Source organism: Muscardinus avellanarius, assembly GCF_963383645.1.
Source record: "Muscardinus avellanarius genome assembly, chromosome: 2".
NCBI lineage: Eukaryota > Metazoa > Chordata > Mammalia > Rodentia > Gliridae > Muscardinus > Muscardinus avellanarius.
The window spans coordinates 9,488,616-9,495,707 of NC_137787.1; positions in this window are offsets into that span (position 1 = coordinate 9,488,616).

Here is a 7,092-nt window from a genome sequence, read left to right on the forward strand (position 1 = left end):
ATAGCCAGAAAGCGCCATCACCAGAGAAACAAAAAAATCACCAGCCCCAGAGAGGAGGGGGTCTCAGAACGGAGCTCAGAGCCACAGAGGAGATACGCCGGTCTCACACCCGAGGACGCGGCAGCAGCGCCTTACTGCCGGCGGCAGTGGCGAACTCACCGGACGGCTACAGACCAACGCACTCAACAGCCCACCAGGCTCCAGAGAGGAGCGGCGGACAGCGAGCAGAGGTGAGCCGCTGCAGAACAGCCGGGCGGGATTCAGCAGATTTTTCAGCACAGGGAGCATCTAAAGCTCCCAGTGGCTGGGCTCAGCACACGCTGCAGGGACTCAGAGCAGAGCTCAAAACCAGAGAAGAAATACGCCAGCCTCACGGCCGAGGGAGTGGCAGCGGTGCCATATTGCCACCGGCGGCAGCTGCAGCGAATTCACCGAGTCCACTACAGCTCCATCTGCGCACTCAACAACAGTGAGTCAAATTGCGGGCCCCAGAGGAGAAATCCCAGTACTGTACTCCCAGGGACTTGACCCAGTGGGGGAGGGGCGGTGGCAGAGATATCACACCATAGGAGAATGCCCAACCTGGCACCCCCCATGGTCTAAAGCAGCCTCAATTGACTCCCTGGGTCTGAGACTCTGCCACACAACCCAGTAAAGGAGTAGTGGGGACCAAGATACCACAGACTCGAGATCCAGAGCACCTTAAGTGAAGTCGTAGTGACCCAAGGGAAGAACCCAGAGAAGGCACAAACTTCCGAAATCATGGGAAAGAGGAATAACAATGGAGCAATGAATGCCCACAACCCCACAACATCAGAACCCGATAAAACAGAAATTCAGAGATTTCTAGAAGATCAAATCAGGAAAATAACTGTAGAAATAATAGAGGTGTTTCGAAAAGAATTCAGAGAGAGCCAAAAAGAGATAAAGGATGCAATTAATGAAGTAAAGGCCTCAATTCAAAGTACAAGCAACCGATTAGACCACATGGAGAACAGAATCTCGCTCTTAGAAGATGATCATTCCAAAAATGAACACATAGTTTCTAATCTAGGAAAAAATATCCGACAGCAGGAATCTGACATTGAAGAAATATGGGCCCATCTTAAGAGAGCTAACCTAAGAATAATTGGAATCAAAGAGGGAAAAGAAGGTGAAATCAAAGGGATCAACAATCTCTTCAAGGAAGTAATAGCAGAAAATTTTCCAAACATACAGCAAGAGGTCGATACACAGGTCCAGGAAACTTATAGAACTCCCTTTAGACAGGATCGGAGAAGAGGATCCCCACGCCATATAATTGTCAAAATGACCAATGTGGAAGCCAAGCAGAGAATCTTAAAGGCAACAAAAGCAAAGGGCCAAGTGACATTCAGAGGCAAACCGATTAGAATCACTCCAGACTTCCCAAACCAAGTCACGAGAGCCAGAAGGGCTTGGAGTAACATATTCCAAACTCTGAAAAAAAACAACTTCTAGCCAAAAATTTCCTACCCAGCAAAACTTTCTATCAAATTAGATGGAAAAATAAGAAGCTTCCATGACAAACAGAAACTGAAGGAATTTATGTCTTAAAACCCAGCACTAGAGAAAATACTCAAAGAGATTAACTACAAAGAAGAAATAGGTAACACACACCAGAACCAGAGAAACAAGATTTTCCATCTAACAGACAACTAAGATTGGTTATCTGTGGAGATTCAGTATTTATGTTAGTCTTATACCTATCTCTAAATTGTATTGTTTGCTTTTATTGTTGTTAATTTTTAGGATTTCTAGTTGGAATATTAATATACCTTCCGATATAGCATTTGGAAATATTTTATCCCATTCTATCAGTAACTTTTAACTCTGTTTACATTGTCTTTGGATATACAATATTTTATTTTTTAGGGAGTTTGTATACCCTTCTGTTGCCTGTGCCATTGAAATCATATCCAAGAAATCACTGCCAATCTCAATGTTGTGAGGTTTTATGACCCAGATTTTCTTCTAAAAGTTTATAGTCTTAAGATTTATATTTAGGTCTTTTATCTATTTTGAGTTAATATTTGTATATGGGATTAAGTAAGGGTCCAATTTTATTCTTTTTCATGTAATTATTATTTTTCAACAATATTTAGTTAAAAGATTATTATTTCCTCCACCAAATGTTTGTGGAAACCTTGTCAAAAATAACTTGACAATATATGGAAGAATGTATCTCTAGGCTTTTATTTAACTCCAATGGTTTATATATCTGCCTTTATAGCAGTACTACACTGTTTCAATTATTGTAGCTTTATATGGTTTGAAATCAGAAAATATATATCTTCTAGCATTGTTATTTTTCGAGATCGTTTTGGGTATCTAGAGTCCATATTCCATATTAGGATAGATTTTTTCTGAAAAACAAATATATAAATATATGATAGTTTCACCTAAAAAAATATTCTCTGGTAAGAAAGAAAGCAAAAAGAAATATTGAAATGTTATCTTTAAGTAATCAAAAGCTTGGTATCAGACAAATGAAACTGTTATGTGAGATTATTATTGTTAATTTTGGGCAATGTGTGCATGTATGTCTACAAAAGTTTTTTTGTATCCCACTATGATGTATGAATATAGTGCACCAATAAAAATTTTTTTTAAAAAACCGCAGGAGGTACATAAACAAATGTATCAAAGTTAATCACCAAACAAGCATGGGATGGAGGGAGGAGGAGGGAATGGGATGGGGGCTGGATGAGGGCTAATTGGATGATGTGTGCTTGTATATCCTCTCAAGTCTTGTATTCTAATGTGATATATGATTACAATGCACCAATTAAAAAAATATGGAAACAAAAAAAATAAAGAAAGAATAAAAAAAATAGGGCTGGGGTGTCACTCAGAGGTAGAATGTTCCTGCGTTCCATCCCCAGTAATGCAAAAAATAAAATAAAAATAAAAAGGGCTGGGGGTATAGCATGGAAGTAGAATGCCTCTGGGTTCAATCCCCAGTACCAAAAAAAAAAAAAAAAAAAAGGGCGAGTGTTTCAGCAAATGAACCAGCTCACATCCTAGTTCCCAGCACACATTGCGAGGTTACTACCACAGAACCTTGTGTGAGCCGGCGTAGACTCTTCCAGTCCCAAACACAGGCTTCAGGGAGAAAGGTGAATGAAGAGTTCAGAAGAGAAAAATCCCAGTTTCAATGCAATATAAAAACGGGTGGTTTCACTGTCAGATGAAACTTGCAGACCAGAGGGTATGAACAGAAGTAATGTGGAAAAGTCTGGAAGACTCCTGGTTAATTACACTGTGGTGCGGCACGCAGGGGCCCATCTGTGTCTACACCGCCTGGATGGCAGCCATGCCAGCCATCTCCAGCTTCGACCAAAACAGGAAGGCATCCCGCGAAGGCTGACACCCATGGGCTCGGCCTGCTCGCTCGGCTGGCCTTGCGCGGTGGGGGCAGCTCTCGGGACCGAAATAAGAAACAGGAAGTGTGAGCCCTGCCCTGGCGGCTTCCTCTAAGTTTCGATTCTCTCCAAAGCCTGAGTTTTTAGCTGTCACTACACCAGTGCAGGGCTGGCGAGGGGCCTCATCTGGAACATTAGAAGCAGGTCTCCGGGTCCTCACTCCCCAGCCCGGGGCCTGGAGTCACAGTGGGGCTTCCGACAAGCAGGCGTGCCCTGCACAGCAGCAGCAGGTAGAAAGCACCTGTTAGGAGAGCCCCAGCTCAGAGCACCATTCTTTTTTTTTTCTTTCTTTCTTTTTTTTTTTTATTGGTGCACTGTATTCATACATCATAATGGGATTAAAAAAAAAAACTTTTGTAGACATACATACACACATCGCCCAATTAGTCCCCACCCGATCCCCACCCCGTTCCCTCCCCATCCCTCCTTCCCATGCTTGTCTTAGTGGTTGACATCTAGTATTATAGCAATTTATCCAAAATTAACAATGATAATCTCACATAACAGTTTCATTTGTCTGATACCAAGCTTTTGATGACTTAAAGATAACATTTCAATATTTCTTTTTGTTTTCTTTCAGAGCACCATTCTTGTGCTCACAGAATGGACCTGACTCAGTAAAGCAAGTAACAAAGATAAACTTAAGTCTGGGGGAAAGACATGGGTTATTTGAGAAGGCCGGTTGGAGTTCACTCACCGCACCTTCACAGATGAGATATATATAATGCTGGCAAGATGCTCGAGAATTTTATTTTCTTTGCCAAGGAGGAGGTGAGCTTGAGTGATGGTATCAGATCTGGTTATTGCTTCAGAGGTTTGTTGAAGCCGCCTTTGCTTTCTGCGGCGTCAGACCCCAGCCTCCCTCTGCCTTCCCCAAGCATATAAGAGCTGAGAAATGGCACCAGCTGGGTGCCCGTGGGAGTCTGGCCTAGTGGGGAACACTGGCAAGGCAAGTTCAGTTCCCGGGCTCTGGACTTCCCTTTGACCTTCTGGCCTTGTGAAGCCTGGAAGGGTCTCCCCCGCCCCCCAGGTTCCTTGGAGACCACTGGAGAGCCTTAGTGACCCTTCATCCCAATGGAAAGGGTGTATCCCCACCAGAGGAGCAGTGTGCGGGTGTCCTGAGGAGCAGCCATGGACAATCTAGTCTTGAGGCTTGTCCCCAGGAGCCCATGGCTTTGCAGCTAAGGCTGAGAGCAGCAGGTCCTCCAACAGGTCCCAGGACACCAGCGTCCTCCTACCCCCAGATTCATAGTGTCACAACAAACAAGCCACACCTCTCTGGGTCCAGGTAAACATGACAGGCCCAGTCTTCTTCCTTGCCCTTGGCTGTCCCGTAGGGTGGGGTGGACACCTTCCCTTCTGGAACGTTCACTGGCCAATGCCGCCCTGGTTCTCAGCACAGACAGTGGGGACGCAGTCATCCTGCTGCAGTAGACTCGAGGCGCTCCACACCCTGGCTCTGTGCCCTCGGCCTGCCTGGAGTTGTCCATCCCTCTGCTGGAGGGCAGCGATCTCTCCCGGGAGTTCCCAGGTCGATTCTGCTGGTCAGCCATGTCTACCTCTGCTTCCACTTCCTTTAATGGGTACCACGGCTACGCTAAGCCTGTGAGAGCCATCCAGGAGCACAACAGAATCATCACTGTTATCCTTTGCCAGGCTGATTAAACTCTAACACAGAAGGGCGGACCTCTATCAACAATCCTCCCTTATCTGGCTTTATATTTTACCTTTCTTGGTCCAAGATCCACCCCAGACACGATCTCCGAGCTTCTGCCGACACAGGCTGGCCAGTCCTGCTGCTCTTTGGAGTATAAACCCTCTCACCCTGCAGTCCCACCCGGGCTTGGCCAGGTGGATGGTGCTGAAAAGCCTCTGTACAATCTTCATTTAGACAATATGGGTCTGGGGATAGCTCCCCCTTCTAACAAGGGGAAATTGGATTCTTTTGTATGCCAGTGGGTTCAGGGGATATCTAGAATTCAAAATTCTTGTGCATATCTACCTCCATAGCCCCATTCTGAGTTTCAGGGCCCTGACTGGCATAAGAGACCACCTGAGCTAAAAGTCAGTCTTTCCTGGAGTTCTGCCATCTAAAAAAATCAGGACATGTGACAGGTCTTTCTAATCTTCCTTCCAGGTATAGACATGAGGGTCTCTTAGCTTTCAGCTGGTGATCAATAGATCTAAGCCTGTCACTTAATCTCATCAATGCATTAGTAGTACTTAGCAATAGCCACCCAAACCCGTGGTGCTTATACTTAGCTTTTTTCCTCTCCTAAATGCCAGACAACTAACTGCACCAGATATTATACCTCTTCACCTATAGCTCCTCTGGTTTTCTAGAGTTGAAAGTTTGGCAACTACACTGTTATAGCATTCCAGAACAATCGATATCATTTGGCTAGTGACCTGACTCCAGAATCACATCCTCAGAGATTGCTTTCTAGGGCCATTATCTTTGGGTAAGTCCCTGTCCTGGTCTGGATCTGCAGGGTCCCCTTCACACAGTGTCCTGTGTGCAGGCTTGGTCCCCAGTGCAGCAACATCCAGAGGGGAGGCTTTCGAGAAGAACTGGATCATGAGGACTCTGGCCCCGTGAGTGGGTTAGTACCTCGACAGCTGATGGGACTGCTGGGAGGTAGGGAAACTGCAGGTGGTGGGCATGTTTGGAGGAAGTAGGCCCTAGAAGGGTGACTCCTACCCCAGGCCCCTTTCTTTCATTCTCTCTTTGCTTCCTGGCTGCCATGAGCTAGACAGCTGTCCTCAACAGACCTTCTGCCATGAGGTCCCACCTCACCTTAGCCCGAAGCACTACAGCAGGTTGACCATGGGCTCAACCTCTGAAACCATGAGCCCAGATTTTTAAAAAAGACTCTTCTCTATCCTCTAGAAGCAGAGTCGGAGAGGACGTCTTTTAAGGCAATGCTTTATTGCTGAGTTACCTCTGAAGGAAGGCGAGGGAAGAAACATAATGTTTTATTATGTCTTGGCGTTCACCATGGGTCCTTTTCCTTGGCTCAGTAATAGAAATAAAGAGCCAGGAGATGCAGTTGCAAGTCCAAAGTAAGATTAATTAGAAGCAAAAGAAAGAAAGCACCACATTGGAAAAGATGCAGCCCTGCCCCCCCCCGCCGGGTCTTATATTACGGTCTTGTTTTCTTGTCTTTACAAGGATGGTTGGTCTAGTCTGACAACACCCAGCTTAGTCGGCGACTACGTGAGGGGGTATGTGGTGTCTTTCAGCCCCTTTCAAGTCCCAGGTCTGTAACTTTCTAGGTTTCAGTGTCCACTCATCTCATGGCCAAGCCGACCCAGCAGCACTCTGCAGCACAGCCTGTCTGACCCAGCATATCTTTGTTGCTATGGAAACAGTGTACTTGCAGGGTGTGGTGCAGACTGGGCATTATAAGAAGCTGCCTGGGCTCAAACAGCACACCGGGGAGAGTCGGAAGCAGCCTGCTGGGCCACGTAGCTTTCCTGCAGCCAAACATGGCAGTGCATCTATCCATAACCGGGTCAGGTCCACTTGAGGCAAAGGGACCATATCCAGGCCAGAAGGTGCGACCTGGAGCTGGCCCAGGGAAATCCTCTGGAGATGGAGGAGTTAGCGAGTGACATTAGCTGCAGCAGGAGAGGGGAAGAACTTGCC